Source organism: Ochlerotatus camptorhynchus, unplaced genomic scaffold (genome assembly GCF_037179485.1).
Source record: "Ochlerotatus camptorhynchus isolate MF236.1 unplaced genomic scaffold, CSIRO-AGI_Acam_v1.1 ptg000320l, whole genome shotgun sequence".
NCBI lineage: Eukaryota > Metazoa > Arthropoda > Insecta > Diptera > Culicidae > Ochlerotatus > Ochlerotatus camptorhynchus.
The window spans coordinates 1,511,286-1,534,614 of record NW_027040808.1 but is presented as its reverse complement, the minus strand read 5'-3'; the positions used below and the strand labels follow the sequence as shown (position 1 = coordinate 1,534,614).

The window sequence follows — 23,329 nt, the reverse complement described above, 5'->3', positions numbered from 1 at the left end:
TTGGAGGGAGGGGTCATTGCTCAAATAAACACATGAAATGGCATATTTTGATGTTATAAATGTTTATATCACGAGATCCCAACCATATATATAGTTTGTTCCTTCCTTCTGTAAGGATGTTAAATCAAAAAATATAAAATCTTCAAAACTATGGATAGTTTATGGCAGAATTGACACACTAGATGGCGCTAAAATGAAAATGATCAAGTTATGCAATCGAAAATATGCATTATATAACGTTATCTACAGATCCTGCTCAAATAGATGGTTCCCGTGTACAGCAAAGTTGTTCAGATGGACAAAACCTATTTTCAAAAAATGAGTTTAGTTCAAGATTCACTCACCAGGCACCGCTAGAGTGTCATTCATTTTGAATTGATTGTCTTAATTTAACATATGGACTAGATAGAAAGTTTCCGTCTTAGCGGTGCCTGGTAAGTGAATTCAATACCAAACTCTTTTATTGAAGATAGGTCTTGTCCATCTGAACCACTTTACTGAAGACGCGAACCATCCATAATTGTGAGATCTGTAGATAACGTTTTTTTTCCTCTGCTCGGGACCTAACACCACTGCGACCAGTTATTTGATCTATTGTAGTATATCCCGTGTCCTTAGTTTAGTGCATGTCGAATTACTCCATCACTATTGAGAAATGATGAAGTATTCGATTTTTTTGCAGTTGTCATTCTCGCATTCATTGCAAGGATCCGACTTAATTGAAAGGTCCCGCTATTTATACCCTTCGGAGTGTTGAAACACCCTCCAAAAGCGCGCCCATCTGTCAGTCAAAATTGGATTCCTTAGCAACAAAATTTAAGGAATGACACCGATAATGACCATGCATCAGAACCCTAGTCTTAACCACTTCACACTAGACTAAACTAGACGGTGGACAAAGCCGAGTATTGTCACTATCAACAAAGCGTAAAAAGTAAGAAGGACTTTGATTACTGTAAAATCCTGTTCCCCTAGTTTGAAGTACTCAAGACTAGGAATCGGTGGTAGATCTTACATCCCGTAACGTACAACAAAATGGTGATCTACCCACGTTACGGGGTGTATATAACGTTATATCATGTGTGTATTTACGAAGGCGCAACTTGTTCATTTTCGTTTTAGCGCCTTGTAGTGAGTACATTCATTCGTACACTATCCATAGTTTTGAAAACTTGTATTCTTCAACATCTTTACAGAAGGAAGCAACATCCTATATGGTTGGGAACTCGTGATATAAACATCTCTTATATCAAAATATGCCACAGCATGGGTATATTTTTACAATGACCTCTCCCTATGAGAGATCCGCCTCCCGGAGTTCGGTTGAACCCGATGGTGACCGGATCGAGAAGTGCCTGTTTCACCACCCTATCGTCAAAGCCACCACTATCTCCCAAGCGTACCGATCTGGGATCAGAAGAGGACCACCGGTTTCCTCTGGAGGGCTCTTCACATCCTGCCTGCTGCCACCACTATGTTAGACACCGTAGACACCGCCTGCCACCACCATCATCGTGGTGTCATCGTTATCGTCTTTCCGATTATCGTACCTGAACTTCTTATCCAGTCCGCGATCTGTGGAGTCCACTAAAACCTATGACCTTTATCTCGGAGAGCTTTTTTGCTTTGGTTTAAATTTATGGTTGTTAACTGTTCCATGCATCAGGAACTATCAATGGACGATGAACTTTGCACCTGCTAGGGTCAGCGAGTTGTGCCGAGCAACCCGGTTCTCAATAAGACTATTAAGACCCAAACAGAAACGATGCGAACTATCAAATTACTTAGCTAGTTTCTGAGCTTTTTCCGAATTTGTGATAAAATTTTATCACCCTAAGAACAACGATTCGGTTTTTAATTTGTTTTTGCAAATCCCGCCAGATAAGTTTCATGGCAGGATCGAGTGTTTTTTGATATTGCCTCCTACGGACATTTTTCAGACGGAACAAGAGCTGAAGATTGTCATCTATTATAATTGAATCGAATTTAACTTCGCATTTTGGTACTGAGGTAGCTCTTGCTTCAACTATAGAAGTAATCAGATATTCAAGAGCATAATCAACATCAACTTTGGTTTGCAAAGGAATATTTGGATCTGAGTTATGTTCCATAAATGTTGAATATTGCTCCCAATCAACTGTATAGTAATTCAAACTAGAGCTGTTGGGATTAGACATTATTTCTTGGGATATTTCAAAACCTACTGGAAGGGGATCAGAGCCAAAGTCAGCATAGGTAACCAATTGGCTACAAAGTTGACATGAATCAGTTAAGATCAAATCAATAGTGGAGGAATTTCTTGCTGAAGAAAAATATGTTGGGCTGTTTGGATATTGAATAGCGTAATAACCTGCAGAACAATAATCAACGTTTGGAATTGCTTTGAGCATTATTCCATGAGCGTTGTTTTGTATTTAAATCACCAATAATGCAATGGTAAGTTTTTGATGGTCATCCTTAAGAATTTTTTTTTGCTGGCCCACGCATTGGAATGATAAATAGGCAGCTACAAAAATAAGTTGCCCAAATTTTGTTTCGACAAAAACGCCCAAAGTTTCAAAAACTTTGTTTTGAAATGAAGACAGAGCTTGATATTTGATACGTCTATGAACAATGATGTCAATACAAAAAAAAATAAATAAAATAATTTGCGTCCCTTTTAACCTTATGGTCAGATTCAAGGAACGTTTCAGTTATAACGGCAATATCCACGTTATGAACTTCCAAAAAGTTAAATAGACGAACTTATCTTTAAGAGATCGAGCATTCCAATTTAAAATATTTAATGATTTAAAATCCATTGCTATATTTCAAAGTCATTACTATATTGTTCACAAATTTTACTCCAGCTTGAATACCACCAAACTTGTAGTTTGTTTTCAGCATATTATCGATTAATGATTTCGGTAAAATTTCCATTTTACGAGCAGTCAAAATTAGCAACACATCCGATAAAATTGTGTAGTCTAGAATTTTGATTTCGTAGGACAAGAAGCTCAATTTACTTTCTGAAGATTGTTGGCAACAGGTATAGATGAAGTATTTGAAGCTTGTGAGCTGTTTGGACCTATGGGTACGAATGTATAATGTGTTACTCGCTGACCGTTGTAAACAGCAGAGGAATTAATACCTGTTTAGAACCGTGGAGGGTTTCCTACCTGTCGCTTAGAACGAGATTGCAGGATCGTGATCGTGTAGATGTGTTCCCACTTCACTTGGACATGGAGCATAAGGCTAACTTTTTCTTAGGCCTTAAGGTTGTTTAGTTCACTAGACTTGAAGTGAACTAAATAAAACATTATTAGAATTCCCATTGCGCGAATCGCCAAGATGGGATTTCATTTTAATTTTGATTACTTGGACAGGCTCAACTCCAACTAATTTTGTCAATTCGTCTTTGATCTGATCCAGAGATTCACCACTGGGCAGACAACTTTTAACAGACGTACAGTTTTGGTGTCGTAAGTAAAAAAATGACCCTGCTTGTCAGTGCGATACTTGAGAAGGCGTTCGAATCCGTCATATGTTTCAACCAATACACGGTATTCACTCCAACGGCCAATTTGAAGTGAAAACTTGAATTTAACGAAGTTCAAAAGTTCCGTGCGAAGAGCATACAATTTGGAAACGGTTGTCACAATAGGATGAACCTTTTAGTGTTTGGCATTTGATTGCTCAATTATATTTGATTAGAAGGGGAATCGAGAGATTGCCCTTTTCCTTTGCATTTAAGAATCATAGCGGTAAAAGAAAGTGTCACCAAACCGATTTCCAAGCAGATTACTATAAGAATCCGGAGGATCGTAGAGGAATTGTCCAAATCGATATCCAAGCAGGATTACCTCAGGTAGGGTCCAAACAAGGATCGAAAAGGAATAAGAATTGACAAAGATCGAACATGTGCAGATCATTTCACTGAAAGGTGCTGATTAAATATGTTGTAGCTTTAGGTAGCAGTAACACTTCCTTCAGCAAAAATGCAAGTTTATCCTCACTGCAAGAGAGCACGATGTTGACTACCTCTTTGTAGGTTGATTTTGTCAGTGTTTCCATGAATACATGAAGATAATTAGCAATTAATACAAAAGTGCTTTTAGTGCTCAGTAATCCCAAATGTGTATAAAATTTCCTTAAAGCCCATCAACATAGAAAACAACTGATCCTAACTGATGGGACTGTCAGCTCAGAAACCCTTTGACTGAAAAATGCTCGCAAATCTGAAAGCATGGAGTTGATAATTTAAACCCTTATTACGTAATAGGTTGTTCCAGGGAGTACCATAGATCGGTTTCACACAAAAGCCTTCCCAGAAGTGGAAACTCACAACACAGCTAGCTTTCTCATATGGGTCGTCCTCGATACTGCGGTGACGTTTTTCCGAAGCTGATGGATTGTGCACTTTGAAAAAATGGCAGGATTAGCTATGTGACATCACGCGTTTGCAGTTGCAAAATGCACAGTAATGTGCAAACGGTGTCTATTACTATGCGTCATGCACTAAAACAATGGGAAAAGATTTTAAATCCATCGACGAAACAATGTGGCATAATAGCGGATTCAGAGCACACCCACCCGTTGTTGGTTTAGTCGAGTGAAATGAGTTTTCCCCTGTATCGTGCTCTCTTGGTACGGTACTTACACCTGCCAACCCATCCCCGATTTGCTGAGTAAGCCCTGAGCAAACACTCAGCAATAAAGAAGCGATATTATGAGTATTAAGCCCTCGATTGAGGAGGAGGAGGAGGCGTCGAAGTTCGCTGAAATGGGATATGCAAATTGGTAACGATTTACGGCCGCTTGTCAACAGCGTGGGAGCAGCTTTGGATCGATTTTCTGGGAACGATTGATGAATTTCATTGGCCCGCTTCGGAAGCACGGAGATTAATGCGCTTGTTCAAACAATTGGAAACGATTGATTCAGCGTATTTTACCGTTGCTGATTAATGCTTGCATGCTAAATTATGTACAACTCCTGGCAGCCACAACGGTCGTAATAGCCGGACAATCATCAGTAATCATAGAGCCATTTCCAGAGTTTCTTTTGATCCTTTCTCATGGCCATACATCATGCCAAATTACCATTTCAACGCTTCAGATAAACAACAACCTCAACCACCGCCAATTAAACTGTCACGCAAAGTGTGCTTAACGACCCGAGCACAAAGCATGGATCGACGAACTGCTGGCAAAATAAACACCCACTTTTCACGTGTGTGACTCCCTCGGTCCCGTGAAGGTGGAGAACTAAGTGGCCCACCCTGGCCCACAATCCATTTCCAAATAGTTGCATGTGGAAAATTGCTTCCTGCGCTAATCCTAACCCATTAAACGGTGGAATTATTCCTTTTTCATTCCCAAGTTGTGACGGTTTTCCATCACATGCTACATCCACCAAACGAGCCACACCATTTCCCGGCTGTGAACGTTTCTGTTTGCTGTGGGATCAGACAACACGCGAGAGAGAGAAAGAGAAAAAAAGCACCCGAATAGCTCCCGGTCTTTAGTTCTAATGCGAGCGCTTTCTGCCACAGCCACCGCGTGGGCTCATATGTCACCGAGGGATCTACCATGGCTCCATTAGCTGGCTGCTCGACGACTTGGGTGATGATGGGTTTTGTTCGTTTATTTATGAAACTGTGGCGTGGTTTTTACTGCTCTGTGCTATTGTAATTTTTTTTTTGCTGTTCAATTTTTCTGGGACATTTATTTGAATTTATGTTCCGAAAAAAAATGGGAAGTAATATTCAAAAACATGGAGCGCTCGTTTGAATAAGTGAATGTGTCTTTTTTTATTTTGCTTGTGGGTGGTGATGCGATTAGCGGAATATGTGGTATTTATATTTTTACGGTTTTTATTTAGCTTAAATCTTACCCGGGTTTACACGTCAGCTGTGGATTAACGAAACCATTTCAATATTTCATCAACCTTTTGCAGGAAACAGCTGAAAATTTCTTCAGTATTTTAATCGGTTTATTCGCACATTAGTGTTTGCAGAATTTACCTATTACCTATTAATAACAAAAGATTTATAACAAATAAAATCAGAGGCATAGTCTTTTACGCTTTGTTTCATCGTGATTATAATTTTTTTCCTTGATTTGTTTTCCGTCGATCTTGTTTTCCGTGCTGAGTAGTTTACATTACTAGTACTATAGTACTATAGCGAGGCTTATTATGTGTGAAAATAGCTTCGGAATGCTTACATGCTTTACATGGGCTATTGTAGCTGCGGTAGAGCTGTCACCTTCTAACTCCCGGGTTCAAGCTGCTTGCATTCATAAGAAGTGATTGCAGGCAGATTTTAAACAATAATGCCACTGCCTGACAGTGGGAGTTAGGTCAAGGGCGAATCTCCAATCTAATCTACGATTCCACATACTATTAATAACCTTTTACACATGAGAACTTCCTATAGATCAGAATGAATTGTGCATATTTAGGATCAACAAACATTTTCAGACGCAAAGGAGCAACAGGATCGAGCTGATAACCTTATATTAACCTTAATTCCAAAATCTGTTTTTAATAATATGTTTAGGTAAAGGGCAGCAACAACGGACAGATAAACTACTTACAGTTTCTATTTATTAAATGCTTGATATAACGATGCCAGCAACGCCGGCTGGGCGTATTCTATGGCTTACCCTCTCTACTAACACAAATCCACCCTTCCCGTGACACTTATGAGGGGCCGTAGAGTTCTCTGCATCTCTCTTGAGTAAGTGTTGGACTAACATTCCTCCCCTTTCCCCACCAGATGTAAGGATGTGGCCAGGACAGCTCTGATCTGTTGGTGGGAGACACATTCTTTATCTAAGAGGTAGTAATTTATCAAAAATTACTATCCAACAGCAACGGATGAAGGTGGGTCTCCTTCTTAACAACAGTTTGGAGCTCGTACCACCTAATAAATTGTGCAACCTGGTTTATGCTATGCTATGCTATTTGAGAAAGCTCATTGTAAGTCGTTTCAATTTTCTATGAGTTATCTGATCGTCCTCGTAGTACTCGGAACTTCGCTGAATATCATAAAAATATCTAAAAATATTTAAATTTCTCAGAAGTTCTCTGGAGTCTCTTGAAAATATCATTGCTTGCTAAAAGTTGTCGTATTTTTTTTCATAAATAGAACTTCGTTGATGTTCTCTAATCAACATAGCTAAATTTTTGCAATTTTTAAAATATCTTGACATTTCCATGATACAACACCCTTAGAATTCGTTCACATTTTCCAGATGTTCATATATTTTTTATTGCGTTTCACAAATATCGTCGGAGATTTGCTGAATTTTCCGGATATCGCAGAGATTCTCGAAGCTTCTTTATAGTGGCTATGATTTCCTTGATATTATTGAAACAGACGTTTGATTCTCTGATCAGTCTTGATGTTCTCGGAGCTTCATTGAAGCTCTCAATTCTATTGAAGATTTCAGTTCTGCTCTGAAATAAATGGAATTCTTGTAAACACATTGAAACTTTCCTGAAATTTTCTGGAATTTTGGGAAGTTCCTGAAATATTTCTGAAGTTATCATTAATTTTCGGAAAGTCCTTGTACTTCTATGAAATTCTCGGAATATCTTAAGGGTTTTTTTGCGGCGCCAGTGGTGTGGTAAGTGTGATTACCTCTCACTCCAGCAGGCCTAGGTTCAATCCCAGTCGGCACCGCCGGGATGAGGCATAGCATCTCTGATCACGCCTTTCTTCGGAAGGGAAGTATAGCCGTTGGTCCCCGGTTCATGAGTTGATGGGTCGATAGGTAGGGTCCAGGTGTGGGAGCTGCCTTCTTGGCACGTCGATAGCATTGGTGCTCAGCACGGAAAACAAGATCGACGGAAAACAAATTAAGGAAAAAAAAAACGGATCGATCTGTGGATGTAGTAGTTAGTATCATCTTGTGTTATCTCAAGTTGCTAGGTCTCCATCGGAGTACCCCCATGTTTGTCTTTTTCTCCAGTATGTCGCTTAGTTCTAGATTAAGAGCACATTGCTCGAAAAAAAACTTGTGTTCTCAATCCCTAGCTTGCCATCCGTTTGTATCAATTTGTTACGCCTAACCTCGAGATAGCCGCGAGTAATCGGCCCCCGCTTTACTAACGCGAGTTTTAAGAAATTTTGTAACCCAAACGATGAATATAGGCTCCGCAAGCAACGGCAGATGAGCCTGGAAAAGTAAACGCATTAAAAAAAAAAGCTTCCAGTAAGTTCCCCATATTTTCAGGATGTTTACTTCCCTTATGTTCCCGCAATTGGTTTATGAAGCTTAACTGAAATCCTCAGTATTTCTTTTCATTCTTCTGCATGGCATTACTACAAATGATGTGAAGTTAATGAGACTTCCCTGAAGATCTCTGGTGTTTCAAAAAGTAAATTGTAAGCTTGAAAATCATTTAATTTTTTATCTTTCATTCTGGCATTTTCGAAATGTTGAATATTTTGAACTTTTACATTAAATTTCGGAACTTCAAGGCATTTAATGTTTTGAGATCTTAACTAGATTTACTTAAGTTAAGTCTTAAGCTTCATAATTTAATGGGTTTTAGTGAAAAACTTTTTCTTCAAAACTGATTGCCATGTCTTAAAAACGTTTGCGTTAATTGCTGTTGTTGTTGTCTACAAAAAAGCATATTTTAAACGCATTTAAAAAAACTGGAAATTATCCGTTAAAGTTTTGGAGATACCTGGAAAATTCAGAGAATTTTATTTAGAATAATGAGTAGACACCCTGTAGATGATAAAAGGCGAATAAACGTCCAAAAGCTCTATGAAAGCACACTACCTTCGAATTGTTCGCAAATTAGAACAAAATGTAGGCAGCCCAATTCCTCTCAAGACGCTTTTATGATTAAGTCAATAGTTTATACACAATTTAATTAAGTTCGTGATTTTTTCATCTTCGACCACTGTGTGATGGGCGCACAGCAATTTATGTTTGGTGAGCGTCATTTTTCATAGCACATTTGAAGACGGATTTTGTTTTTCAATAGTTTGTTTTTGTAATGTTTCCAGCCCACATTTAAGGACAAAGGTTAATTCTGGATGAATACAGAATATTTCGACCATTCATGTTGTATTTTGCTCATATGAGCGCGTAGTAATCCAGATGGGCGTGCAAAAATTCCGTTATAAAAAATTCATTCTCCAGGTTACTCATGGGCTACGAGTAACCACCATAACAGGCCTGGATGTAAACAAACCCATAATGGACCCCAAGTGGTCCATAAAAGTTTAATGATGAATTTGCATTGCAGACGTTAATGCAGACGTTATCGACGGTTATCGATTATCGGACCTTCTGCAAATTCATAGTGGTAGTGGATCAATTCAAGCCGCATAATGGATTAGATCCTGACAGATTCTCTTCGTCGATTTTCTCTTTCCATCCCCACGGCCATGTATAAAGATTTCCAGCTTTTTTCAACACTCAGTTCAATAAAAGAAGCTATTACCTAGCATCTAATACGACAAACACGGCGGTTTCTGAGGACCTAATCCATTGTTCGGCTTGAATTATTTTCCCCGCAGTATGGAAACTCCCATTACATGGATGTTTACTTTAGGAAACCACGTGTCAACAACACCAATATCTATCTCATTATACTGTTTCCATCGCATTACGTGTTCATTGCTGCAGAAAATACTTCCGAGAAAATCCACCCCCCTCAATGCACACTGACACTATCAGTCACGTGCTGCTAAGAAAAGGCCCCCGATAACCATAGCAATTTGACTATCAACCATCAATCGATGGACGTCGCAATTAATACGAAAACGCTCTATAGGTACATACAATGGCTCTTCCATCACTTGGTAATTTGCCGGCAGCGCACAATATGGTTAATTTCCGTTCAACCGAAGTCGAAATGAACACTTCCCTCAAACCACCACTGAGCAATGGGAAGTCAACGCTCCCTAGCGACCAGGGTCCACCGAGAGAGTGGGTAGTGGGTAGTCGGTCACGTCCTTGCAAATTGTCCCCACAATATTCGCGCATCCAGTGCGTGTCATCTGTTGCTGGCTGCCTACCAACAACGTCTTCCTGGGCTGGTGGAAAATTAAGAAATAAAATCCAACGGTGAAAATCAAACAACATAAAAATGCAAATGGCCGTATTATCACCGTGCAGGCAGTCGGGGCCGTATGTTCACTCGGGAGGGAGAAGACTTTTTTTTTTTTTGTTGGCGTTGCTCGGCGCCGGCCGTGGGTAGAAGCTGTTCCTGCAGTCATAACAGGGAGGTTCACACTGCTCACGTCCGGGCGGTGCTTTGCTGTTTAACGAGATGATTTTTTTTTTGTTTTCGGTATATTTCCAGCTGGAATCAAAGCGTTTGTTATTTTTTCGATTCATTTGCACATACCTACTGTGAATAAAAGTCTGTCAACTGCCATGCCATTCGTCGCGATGGATATGACGTGCATTGGTGGAAAGCCAATTTTGAATTGTATTGAATGATCGTTGGCAACATGAAACTTGGTTTTTTTTAACCATCATCGATTTGTTTGTATAGGATAATTTTTCAGGTCCAGTATTTTTGTATACTTGATGGAAACCATGCCTCGATAAGACTGCTATTTTTATCATTTCGATTAAATTAAATGTTTATACTTAATTTCGGAACAATAAATGATTGCATATCAGAGAAGGTAAACTTTACAACTAGAGCTGTGCGCCACCGCCGAACACGTTTTGCTGGCTCGCAGATTTTTCAGAAATCGTCATGCCACAAGCCACTAGCTATGATTTCCCACGCCGTTGGCCCCTACAGAAAAAGGATATGAAATGAAACATTGATAATTACCGAAGCATTTGTGTTCTGTTACGAAACTGTTCAAGTTGCTAATACTTGGTCCTTTTTTAAATCTTTATTTGTTCCAAATTCAAAATTCATTACATTTTAACCTAGGTGCTACTACAGTTACTTACCAGCCTTAATTGTATTTTAAACAGGTTTTCTATACCTGCATGTCAGTTTAACAATTTATATATTAAAACTTAAAACTTAAACTAAATCTAATCATAGTACACAGCAAAAAATAAATTTTAATATTACATTCAAGAGGAAGCACTTAAATCATGTCGAAAATCTCATGTAATTTTCATGGCCATACAAATAAACAAATGCAGTAAAAGCAACGTTATGTCAGTTCATGCACTATATTAATTATAATTTTGCCCTTTTTGGCAAGTAATATTACACGATATTTTCGACACGACTGAAGTGCATCCACTTTGACGTGATATTAAAATTAATTTTTTGCTGTGTATAGAGGGAATTAATCGATGCAATTGCAGCGATTTTAGGTTGAAATTATTAATTGTTTTGTTGGACATTTGTTCTAAGGTCTCAACATTCAAAATTCTATGTACCTCGGTAGTACTGTACCAGGGAGGCAACTTAAAAATCATCTTCAGAACTTTGACAACTAGACCTTTTTGGCTAAGTTAAGATTTCCTGTTTATAAGAGGATACAAACATTTTATATATTTCTTACTTGGCTTGGATGGTCTCAATGTGATCTTCAAACGTTAATTTTTGGTCAAGTACTAATTCAAGATATTTCATTTGACTTGACCAAAAAATTGGAACTCCGTTCAAAGTGACTATGTGACTACAACTAGGTTTCAAAAAGAAAGCTCTAGGCTAATGTGGAAATATTATAAGTTGAGTTTTGAAAGCGTTGGGAGAAATCTTCCATTTTTGTGAATAAGAAGAGAAAATATCTAAACTTTTCTGCAGTCTGCTGCAAATAACACGAAGTCTTCTTCCTTTAATGGAAATGCCTGTGTCATCAGCGAACAAAGATTCGTGGCAACCCTGAGGCAAATCAGAGAGGTCCGGAGTGAAAATTTTATCTCTGAGGAACACCAGGCCTAAAAGTAGTCGTTCAAGTTTTGATAATTTACCTGCGACCCCGGTTAGCATCCATACCTCTCATGTCAAGTCATGAGTTTAAATCTCACCCCCGAACAAGTCACGAATGACCCAAGAGCGCTAGAGTAACTATAAAAAAAATTACAAGGGGCAGCCCTATGGGGTTGTACGCAATGATGACGTAGGACTACGTGGCCTTATATAATAAATCTTATTTGTTAACTGCAGCAGGAGCTTGTGTTTTGTGTAGAAATAGGAATTTGAGCGGAGTTCTCCCTGTTTACACTCTTTAGTATGACGAGCTTGACATAGATGGCCCACATCAACTCACGAAAAGCTACTGATTTCAATCAATAGAGGTGCGGCTTCTTCCTCCTTCTGCTCATGTGGGCTGCAGCTCGCTGCTTGCAGGCAGCCTTTTGTTGTGTACAGGAGAACACCACCACTCACAATACTTGGTGAGATTAAACATCGTTTGGTGAGACCGGATGGAATTAGACTTTGACATCTGTGTTAGGGGAATTGCTTTTCGCAGGTATAATAGCAACAGGTGCACATTCGTGTAATTTTCAATAGAGGAATTTTGAAAAATGAAAAATGATAACAGATCAATAGAAACAAATCCTATCGATTGGCGTATTAAGAATTAAAAACCATCATCTCTGGATCAAAATCAGACCACTTTCATGCCGCGACCGACTTTTTGAAATCACACCCCCAATGTTGCCTTAAAGTACATGTTATGTTAGATTTAAACATATCTAGATAGAGCTGGAATTAGAAGTAACAGCTTTTGTAAACAATTCTCTCGATGATTTTCAGTAATCCAAGACACGCCCACGCAAACCAACATTACTATAGCGGTAAATACTATATAAATAAACTAGAGCTATAGTTTATCTGTCCGTTGTTGCTGCCCTTTACCTAAACATATTATTAAAAACAGATTTTGGAATTAAGGTTAATATAAGGTTATCAGCTCGATCCTTTTGCTCCTTTGCGTCTGAAAATGTTTGTTGATCCTAAATATGCACAATTCATTCTGATCTATAGGAAGTTCTCATGTGTAAAAGGTTATTAATAGTATGTGGAATCGTAGATTAGATTGGAGATTCGCCCTTGACCTAACTCCCACTGTCAGGCAGTGGCATTATTGTTTAAAATCTGCCTGCAATCACTTCTTATGAATGCAAGCAGCTTGAACCCGGGAGTTAGAAGGTGACAGCTCTACCGCAGCTACAATAGCCCATGTAAAGCATGTAAGCATTCCGAAGCTATTTTCACACATAATAAGCCTCGCTATAGTACATTATCGATGCAAATATACACCATTGATAATGTACTGAAACTTTCAATCAAGCATCAGTGCAATACGATTGACGCGTATTTAGTAGGTTTTGAAATTATGGATATTTCTTATCGAGGACAGAGGAACGAAAAGGTAAGTAAACTTAGCTGAGCGTAGGTTAGATCATTCGGCACCACATGCAACTGATAAGAATTTGAAAATTTCCACTTAATGCACTTTTCAACATTACTTCGGTACTTTCAAATTAACACTTTTTAAAAATGAAATTGTAAATTTATAACATTTTCACTAGAACGAAAACGACGCAGCAAACCAAAAACACGTATTTTTCGTAGCGCGGCCTACTTCGATTTTACTTACAATGAGTTTTCTTAAATTGTGGGAAATTCGAGTATTCTATGATTGATCCGACAGCTTCAGAAGCGTCAGGGATTTATGAATCAGTAAATTTGCCGGAACATTGAACATATAAATCCTCAGGAATCACTTTATAATTTTAGGTAAAATTAGTTATTTAAGGCCAAGTTCCGTGAGCGTCTAAAAAGTTTATAACACTTAAGGAAAATTGTGGAAACTTCAAGGCAATTCAGAAATCTTTTGGGCAGATTTGAAAACATCCGGAAAGTCTGGTAATGAATTAATCTGGATAATTTCAGGGAAGTTCCACGAACTTCAGAAGAATCTTGAGAACTTCAGTGAACATCAAAGAAATCTATTAATTAGTTCGTTGTGATTCCAAAATAATTGCGGGAGTTTCAAAAAGTTCCAGATATTGCAGAAAAACTTCAAAACATTCATAGAAGTGCAGAGATTTTCAGAAAAAATTCGAGGTCTTGATATAAGTCAACGAAGTTTAAGGGTAGATTTGAGAACTTCATGATTTTTCATGCAAATTAGCAAAATGCAGAAGCATTTCAAAGCAGTTAGGTAAGCTCCAAAAATAAGAGGAATTTGAGGGGGAGTTCCAAAAGTTTCAGAAAATCAGCGGGAAATTTTAAGAAGTTGCCATTTTTCAAAAAGCTTCAGAGATGTCAGGAATTTATTGAGGACTTCACATTAGTTCAGACGTTCGCGGAAGCTTAAAAATTTAAGGGACAGTTCAATTACATTCAGGGCAGTACAACAGCTTAATGAGAACTGCAAAAACTTCAGAGAAATTTGTAACCGTCGTAGAATGTCATCTATAAGAACTTCTGAAATCGCAGTTGTTTATGCGCCACTCTCGATAACGAGAGACCACTGGTCGTGGTCAATAAGGTTCCCCGACGTAACTGCTAGAAGCACAATACTTATTCAAAGTTACCACAGTATACTATAGTTTTAAAATATGTAGGCGAGGACGTTTAATCCTAACATTAACAAACTGCACGCAATATATGCAAGAGCAATTTTCAACATTTATTAAGCTTTTTATAGCGAGAGAGCCTGGAAGGTGAATCTGTAGTTCATTAAATTCAATTACTGTTATACAATTTGAGCATATAGGGGAAATGGTTCTCATGTTGGCCTATGGCTCTAAGATTGGGCCCATCGCTAAAAATCTACTTTTTATTAATTTTATCTAGATTAACGCGTCATTGAGACGGTACTAATGGATATGTTTGATCGCTATTGAAAATTTAGTCGATTGCTGAATTTATGTATGGACCCACATTAGGGGCATTTAGATCGACATTACATCCACTTCCCCTATATAAGAATGTAAATATGTATTAATAATGTAATATTTTTTTTAAATCTAACGTAGAATTTAACTTAAATAATCGATTAACAAGCCGGAGAACGTTACAAATGTCGAGAACTACAGGACATATCAGAGAATTTTACAGCAGTTCCGGTAACATTAGATAAATTTCATTAATTTTAAAGAAGTTTCGAGATCTTCAGCGGATTGTTAAAGCTTAAAAGAAGATCCACGATCGTTATGAAAATTGAGGAAACTTTGGGAAGTCCGAAACAGTTCAGGGATGTTTAAAAACTAAAGGATAAGTATTGGGAGTATCAGGCTAGTTTCTCAAACAACAAAAGAACATCAAGGCAGTTTAATTAACTTCAGGAATGTTTTGGGAACTTTCAAGTAGTTCTGAAGACCTCAGAATAGTCCATTCCAAATTCAAAAGAGATTTCTCTTAGATTTCTCCTCACCATTCCATTTGTATTCTACCACAACTCTCAAGAAATATTCTGGAAATTAACTTTGAACGCTTCTCTATATTTAACGCAATTCCATTGAAATACTCTTCCAAATTTCGTTGAAAATAAACGGTGATGATATGTGCTTACCTCTTAGCATCTTCTAAATTTCATATAAACTAATAAAATTGCCTACAAGTCGTTAACCATAATCAAAAAAAAAAAAATTAAATTTTTCTCGGCATTACTCGGTAAGAAACTTTTTGGAATGATTCACAGAATCTTCATCGAAATCATTTCAGATTTCCTTTTGGATCTGACTCCTTACCGTTTAATTCTACTCATATTTAAAGTCTCTTGAGAATTTATTTACATTTTTTCTCGCAAATTCCTTAAATTTCTTATCATAATTTGTTTGGCAAACTATCCTAGAATTCTTTTCCGAATTCCTTTGAAGATCTCCTGAAGTTAATCTCAGGTTTAATTGTTAATTTATTCAATTTCGAGTTGATTTTATTTAATTTAAACAATGAATGTAAATATCCTCAGAACCACTAAAGATTGCACTTGATGTTTTCTCGAAGATTTTTTCCCAGAACTCCTTAAGAATGCGGCCTTTATAAGTAATGATAAAATTCCATGAGCCTTTAAAACTGTACAAGGAATTTGACTTGATATTATTGTTAATATCTTGAAGTATTATAACTTTTAAATCCTGAATGTCATAACCTGGTTCAAATTTAAAATTTGTGGGAAATATGCATATTCCAGAACAAAAAAAAAAAGTTGCAAACCTTTGAATTTTATGAAAAACATTTGTTACTTAAGATTAATCCACGTTGGATCTTTAAGGTTCTAATCAATAAAAAATAATTGGGGTAAAAAGAGAACCCTATCGGAGTGGGCTGAGCACCCAAGTAAACAACCGGTAAGAATATTTTGTTTCCATGGTGGCTTATAAATGGTCAGCAATGAACAGTTTTAGCATACAAAGAGTAGAAAGTAACAATTATTTTCTGAGGAATAAATTAAATTTTAAAACCTACTGCCTATTCTATTTAAGGCTATACAGTGCTTTCCCGATTTTGTCAGCCCCTTATCAAATTTTATGCTGACAAAATCGGGAATTTTTTTCCCATAATAATAGTTCATTTGAACAAAATTATTACAGAATACTTATGAGCGGCGCCGGTGGTGTAGTGGTAAACGTGATTGCCTCTCACCCCAGCAGACCTGGGTTCAATCCCGTTTGGTGCTGCCGGGATGTTCTGAGGCATAACATCTCTGATCACACCTTCCTTCGGAAGGGAAGTAAAGCCGTTTAGTTGATGGGTTGATAAGTAGGGTCTGGTGGTGTGCGTTGAATTATGTGAACTTGAATGTTTGTGCTTTACCTTAATTCAAAGTGTTTCTGGTTACTTGACATGGTCATGTGGTATTCGGTCATTGCGAAAATTTGTATGTACCACTTCAATACTGTTACGCATTTTACCACAAACGTTTGGTTACTGAGTACATTATCAAAGAGCTTTGGGGGTGATGTGGCTGGCAGCAAAGCGTGCGAACATTCAATGAAGATTAACTCTTAAACAACAATAATTTATGGTGGTCCTGAAGAGAACCGTTTTGTTGTGATGGTTGATTAATGCTGAGCTATAAGGGTGTTTAACACAGATGAGACTGGCGAGCTGTATGTTGTTTGAAACGATGGTGACGCGCTTGGCATAGATGACCCACAGCGGCTCACGACGAGCAACTGAATCTGATCAGCAGCGGTGCGGCTTCTTCTTCCTTCGATGAATCGAGGGCTCTTGATAGTTAGCTGCTTGCGTTGTGTACAGGAAAAAAATGTACAACGTCACGCTGACCGGACACCACTACTCACCACACGCGGTGATTGAACAAGCACCGTTCGATGAGACCAGATGGAATTCGATTTGAAATATGTGTTGGGGAAAACGCTCTTTGCAGGCAATCGGTAATAATGTTGATCACCATTCCATCAGTTGGACATTTGTGTAATTTTAAATAGTGTAGTAGTGCGGATACTTCCTCTCTTATTATTTTTTCTATGCTGAACCTTTCACGATTGCATTCTGCTGAGTGAGCTGAATGAGAATTTTGGAGAAAGAATCACTTTTTATTTTCTAGCATTTAACACATATTGACACATTTAAATTGCTATTAATATGGAGAAAAAGGCCTCCCTTAGCTCAGTCGGTAAAGGCGCAGCTACAAAGCAAGACCATGCTGGAGGTAGCTGGGTTCGATTCCCGGTTCGGTCTAGTAATTTTTCGGGTTGGAAAATTTCTCGACTTCCCTGGGCATAGAAGTATGATTGGACTTGTCACACAATTATACTAATGCAAAAATGGTACAGGCATCAAAAGCTCTCAATTAATAACTGTGGAAGTGCATCAGGAACACTAAGTTGAGAGCATGCAATAAGCTAATCATGCGATATGAAATAAGCTTGGAATGCCAAGAAGAAGAAGAAGAATGGAGAAAAAGGTTATACTGTAACACATAAATATGAGCGTCAAGCAAATACCGTAAAACTGCTGTGGCCAATTCAAATGATTTAAATCAGTGAGCCAAAAACGATCTGACTCGGCTATTTAAATCGTAAGCATTCGGATTTTACGCATTTAATCTAGTTCTCCCTCGGTAGAGAAAATTATTCGGCTGCCTTTCAGTTTATTCTTCTTTCCTTCTACTGCTGTCAGTTCTGAGTCGATCTGCAGAGTCACTTGGTTGGAATTATTTACACTCGTTCGGCAATCTGTTTGTAGGTGATGATGGCTATTTTGATTCTGTGGTGCCCGCGCGAGTGAATGAATTTTCCCATGCTTGCTTATAGCATGTTTGACATTTTCAGCAAGTTAAAACCTTTTTAAATATTCGCACTAGAGAAAAGTAAATTTTTAGACGCAAATGAAATAAGTAGTTAAAGCAATCTTCAAGCATTAAACCTGCAAAGAGATTTTTGTGAACTATGTTCAATGAGTTTATGTTTTGGTGAGTTGTAGCCAAATCGCCCCAATTTCCCCTCCAGTAAATTAAGCACCTAAATTTCACATTTTATAATAATTGGATAACAGCTCGTTGGCTTGACCTTAACCCTGCAGAATTTTGATTTTTGAGGTCGAATTTTAATTCGCTAAACAGTGCCTCCCTTAGCTCAGTCGGTAAAGGCGAAGCTACAAAGCAAGACCATGCTGGAAGTGGTTGGGCCAATTCCCTGTCCAGTCTAGGAATTTTTCGGTTTGGAAAATTTATCAACTTTCCTGGACATATAGTATGATTGTACTGTACACAATTATACTAATGCAAAAATGTTACACAGCAAAAATTGTGACCATAACAATTACATGAGATTTTCGACATAATATTAAAATTTATTTTTTGCTGTGTATATACAGGCATTGAAGGCTCTACATTATTAACTGTGGAAGTGCATCTAGAACACTAAGCTGAAGGCACGCAATAAACTAATATGCGATAAGCAACAAGAATAAGAAGAAGAAGACGAAGAAGAATAAGAAGAATAAGAAGAAGAAGTGTTTGGAAAATCAATCAGATTTGAGAATGATTCAACAGCCTCCCTGCGAGAATAAACTCGCGTGCGAATACGGCAAACAAAATCCTCGCTTGAAATTCTCTTGCATTTTCACGCACTCACACTCACAACACCGAAAAATCATTCCAGCTATAAACTCATAAAACTCACTCAAACAACAATTGATAGCATGTTTATGCATGTTGTGTTACTTTTCCAACCCCTGATGTACAAATAATAGTAATGACAATGAATATCGCCAAAATATAAAGAAATGAATTTTTGAATCTGAAGGTGATCTTTGCGTCGTTGCATTTTACAAGGCAAAACTCATGGGCGCATAAACTCATGCATGAGATTTGAGTTTTTGAGTTTTTTTCCGAACACTGCGCTAAACATTAGTTTTTGTTTCCTTTGATAAGTCCTACATGATTAAACACCCAATTCCGTATTAGTCACTCATATGACACTCGGTAATCCATAAAAAATGTGGTAACCTGCATTTGATTACATAGAGCAAGCAACTCTAATGTTGGCCTATGGATCGAAAGTTTGAGCCCATCACTACAAAACAAAAATCTGTTTGCACATTTTTCCTGGTCGAAAGTTTCAATAAGACGGTAAAAATGGGGTTTTTGGTTTGGAAATGTTACGGTTAGCTTGGCTCAGATGCAGGCATCGGGAAAAGGGAGCTCCACAATACTCCCTTCCAGTTGAGTTAAAAGAAATGGTATGGGAAATGGCTCTAATGTTAGCCTATAGATCTAAGATTAGGTCCATGGCTAAAAATCGACTATTTATCAATTTTATAAAGACGAACGCGTCATTGGGACGGTACTAATGGATATTTTTGGTCGCCATTGAAAATTTAGTCCATTGCTGAACTTATGTATGGGCCCAAATTAGGGGCATTTAGGCCGACATTACATCCCTTTCTCTTATATATATATATATTTTATTTCATGTTTGGGACACTTAGGCCAAAATTAGGGACATGTATCCTAATACTTTTAACTTTTAAATTAAAGCTGTGATCATGTCATTGGTTTGGTGTTTGGTATTTAGTATGGTTTTCATAGTTTGCTGATCATGTCAATATCCGATAATGCAGTCACGTTTTTGTCGGACTAGCGGATTCGGTTTATGCAATTTCACTGATAAATGTCTACCTGTGTATAACTAGCTTGACATGAGCGGTATTGACTCTTCTTCGTATTATTCTATTTTACTACGGCGAATCTACTGTTGTAAACAATGATTTCAATGTAAGTTTGGATTTCCGGATTTATTAGAGATTTGGGCCTAATTGCATTTGTAAACAAACACGTCAATCGCCGATTTCTCACAAATAAAAGCTCAATCTCGATAACTAATAACACTATGAGGTAGAGGAATGATTCCGCTATCATTTGATATATGTTGCTTATAATATTGAGCTTTTATGCAAATCTGTAAAAAAAATCTTACAATTCGCGGTTGGGTGGAGAGAAAACATTCCCCTATCTGATGGCGTTCTCAGTTTGCATGAGTGAGCTTTTATTCGCGAGCAATTGACGTTTAATCCGATTGTTTACAAAAGCAGCTTTGCCTTATTAAAATGTTGCTTGGGAGAGATGTATTGACATAACAAGCTTACAATTCGTAGGTATAGGATGGTTCCTCTTTTTTCCAACCTATTATTGCTAATCTTAAATTAAATTATTTTGAAACGTAAGATAATCTTGGTACCAGAAAATGACATTGTTTCCAAACATAATCCCAATCCTAGTATCGAAGTGCCATTATTTACCAATCGCATTGATCCAAAATAGCTGAAATCCAACCCAAGTTGTACCTAATTGGACACAATGCGGCACCGAATCCAGCATCAATCAACCGTTTCAACAGCTCCTTCCAGATCGAATGTGAATTGAACTCATTTTGTGTAGCACACCCTGCCATCAATCCCAACCACCAATCAAACTGAATGGGACCGGTTCGACGACGTCGATGGTCAATAATTTGTTTGCATGAGGGGATATCACACTCAAAGGATTTCAAACCAAATGTGTTTGTGTTTGTGTGTGCTGATGTCCTTCTCAAAACCCCAACCATGGTTCATCTTCCGGGCCGGCAGAGCTTTCACAGGCGAGAAGCATGAAAACCGTAAAAAGAGACATCCATTCTCGAGGTGAATGAAATTCCGATGATGATTCCATTCCAATTTGGTTGCTGCTGTTTGGTTTTCTTTTATTTCCCTGCGAAAAAACCCTGAATTTTAACGACGACGATTGTCTGTGTCAGACGCGCATTTCGATGTCACACTGTTGTCGATCCCCACTTAAGGGGAAAGGCATTAAGTTTGATGGCATCAGTTGGATCGATCCCTCGTCAATGTTAAAAATAGTCTGGTGGACCTACCTGCTATAAAAGTCCGGTTCAGTTTAGGAGACGATTCTGTGCGTGTTTATACGATGTTTGAATCCGCCTTGCATCATCGGTACGTGGGAGGAGGATTCCAAAATGTCCTTCGGCTCGAGATAGAGTTCACCACCACCGCCTTCAGTCTCGATGCTGCTTGGTAATCCTGTGATAGATTGTTTTGATTTTTCTTACGATTTAATCCTTTACTAATGCGTTGTAAATCCCACACTTTGGTGTCGAAATTGTCGCTTGGATGCGATCGAATCCCACTCCGGTACACAAGACACTCAGTCGTCGTCTTCGTCGCCGTCGTGATGTGATTTTTCACGATTTTATCTTATTGATATCACCAACATAGCACAGAGACACACAGCACCGACACACCACCATCACACCATCTCGAGGATATTCACTGGGGAACGTCCGTCTCAGCTGGTTGGGTTCAAGCAGCTGGGAAGGGGCAATCAATATCTTTCACCCCGACAAGATGTTTAGCTTCTGGAAGCACCACCGTGACACTCATGCACAGCATCCGAATGTGAGCACTTTGGTGTTATTAGTTTTTTCAACCGTGAATTATTGGATTTTCCTCTGAAGCATACTTTCGCCTTGCTGCGAGACATAGATTTTTATTTGCCCATCCACCACACAATGTTGAACACGAGGAACGTATTTCCTTCGTCTTCTTTTGAAGGATAATTCTCTCACTCTCTCACTCACCGTTAGACGCCAGTCGGCTCTGGGAATCTCGCACAAAACAATTTGTTTTTAATGCCACATTGGGGGAGCCCGCAAAGGGAAACAAATTATATTTCCATGCCTGCTACTTGCTCCACAACCACGTCATAAATTCCCCGTTGCCTCGGGCAAGTCACGTTCCGCAGCCTTGTTTTCGTGCCACATACAACGCCCAGTGATTGATTTTTCTCCAGCACCACCCACAGGCTCACCACCGACACTGGTTTGACGTTTCGTAAACTGCACACCCTCTTTCTGGCGTTTGCAGCATCCAAGTCGAGTCTTGCCCACACGATAAACACTTGCCTCTTCCTAATGGCACCGATATCAGCAATCGCATTGCATCCCCATCGCGAAAATCGCCGCAGTCGACCGTTGTTTATGCTATGCTGCAAAATTTCACCACACTTAAAAACGCGTGGCTCCCACTCCCAGCACCCTTGCTTAAACACCACACACTATTTTGGAGCCGTCCCGCAGAGGAAACAGAGACACATTGGCGTCGTGCCCGGATGACGCTAGAAGACTGGTCGGCCACGAACGGATGCTTGGAACGCGAATCCTCCATCAACATTGGAGCAGTTCTCTCATTTGTCCCATGTGCTCCACCACAGCTTCTCAAAGAGAGACGACTTCTGCAGCGGTACTAAACACGTAGGAACACTAGCGCCAAAATTTCCCAAAGCGGAAAATTCGGTCAACTAGATTGTCAGAGTTTTCACTCCGAGCACCATTTACACGCAGAGAGAGAAACGACTGCCAGGAAGGCACGTGAGACAATTAGTCGCTCCCATCTTGGACCAGGAAGAGGCTTGTCAGCGCTGGTGGGGGAAAGGCAACGCCTGAGTTGTTATGCGTTCCGTTGCGGTGTCAAAAATATGCCACTGATGCTGGATTACTTATCTCCGTTTGGTTGCGCCTTTCTAAGGCGAACAATGTCGGTACTGAATACCATTCGCAAGTACACAAACACAAGCGGGGCTAGCCGGACTAGCAGAGAGAGAGATCCTGCTACAGTGCCTAACGACAACAACGCGAAAATACTGACAGCCGACAACCGAACAGGGAGGGTTGGAGCTGGGCAAATCGGATTAGACAATTGGGGAACGGGACGGGAATAAATTCCCGGTCAAAACGAGTACGGAGATTTGCGAGATGCGGAACATGGAAACATGTAGCACTACGCTTTGCAGCTACACAGTTGCCCATCACGAATTGGTGTGTGCGTGTGTATGTGTATGCGTGTTGTTTCTTTGGTTGGATTAATTTCAACGGGGGAACTTTCATTTTTTTTTCTAGGGGAATGAGTGGACTG

At 38.8% G+C, this 23,329-nt stretch overlaps 1 protein-coding gene across 1 annotated transcript in view; it reads right to left on the bottom strand.

Moving 5' to 3' along the window:
* Positions 1-22,498, bottom strand: part of kek2 (kekkon 2) — a 176,447-nt gene extending 153,949 nt beyond the window's left edge. Inside the window, exon 1 of the mRNA XM_065229727.1 lies at positions 21,274-22,498. The gene's annotated coding sequence lies outside the window, so the exon portion shown is untranslated. The remainder of the gene's footprint in view (positions 1-21,273) is intronic.
* Between the last annotated feature and the right edge of the window lie 831 nt (positions 22,499-23,329).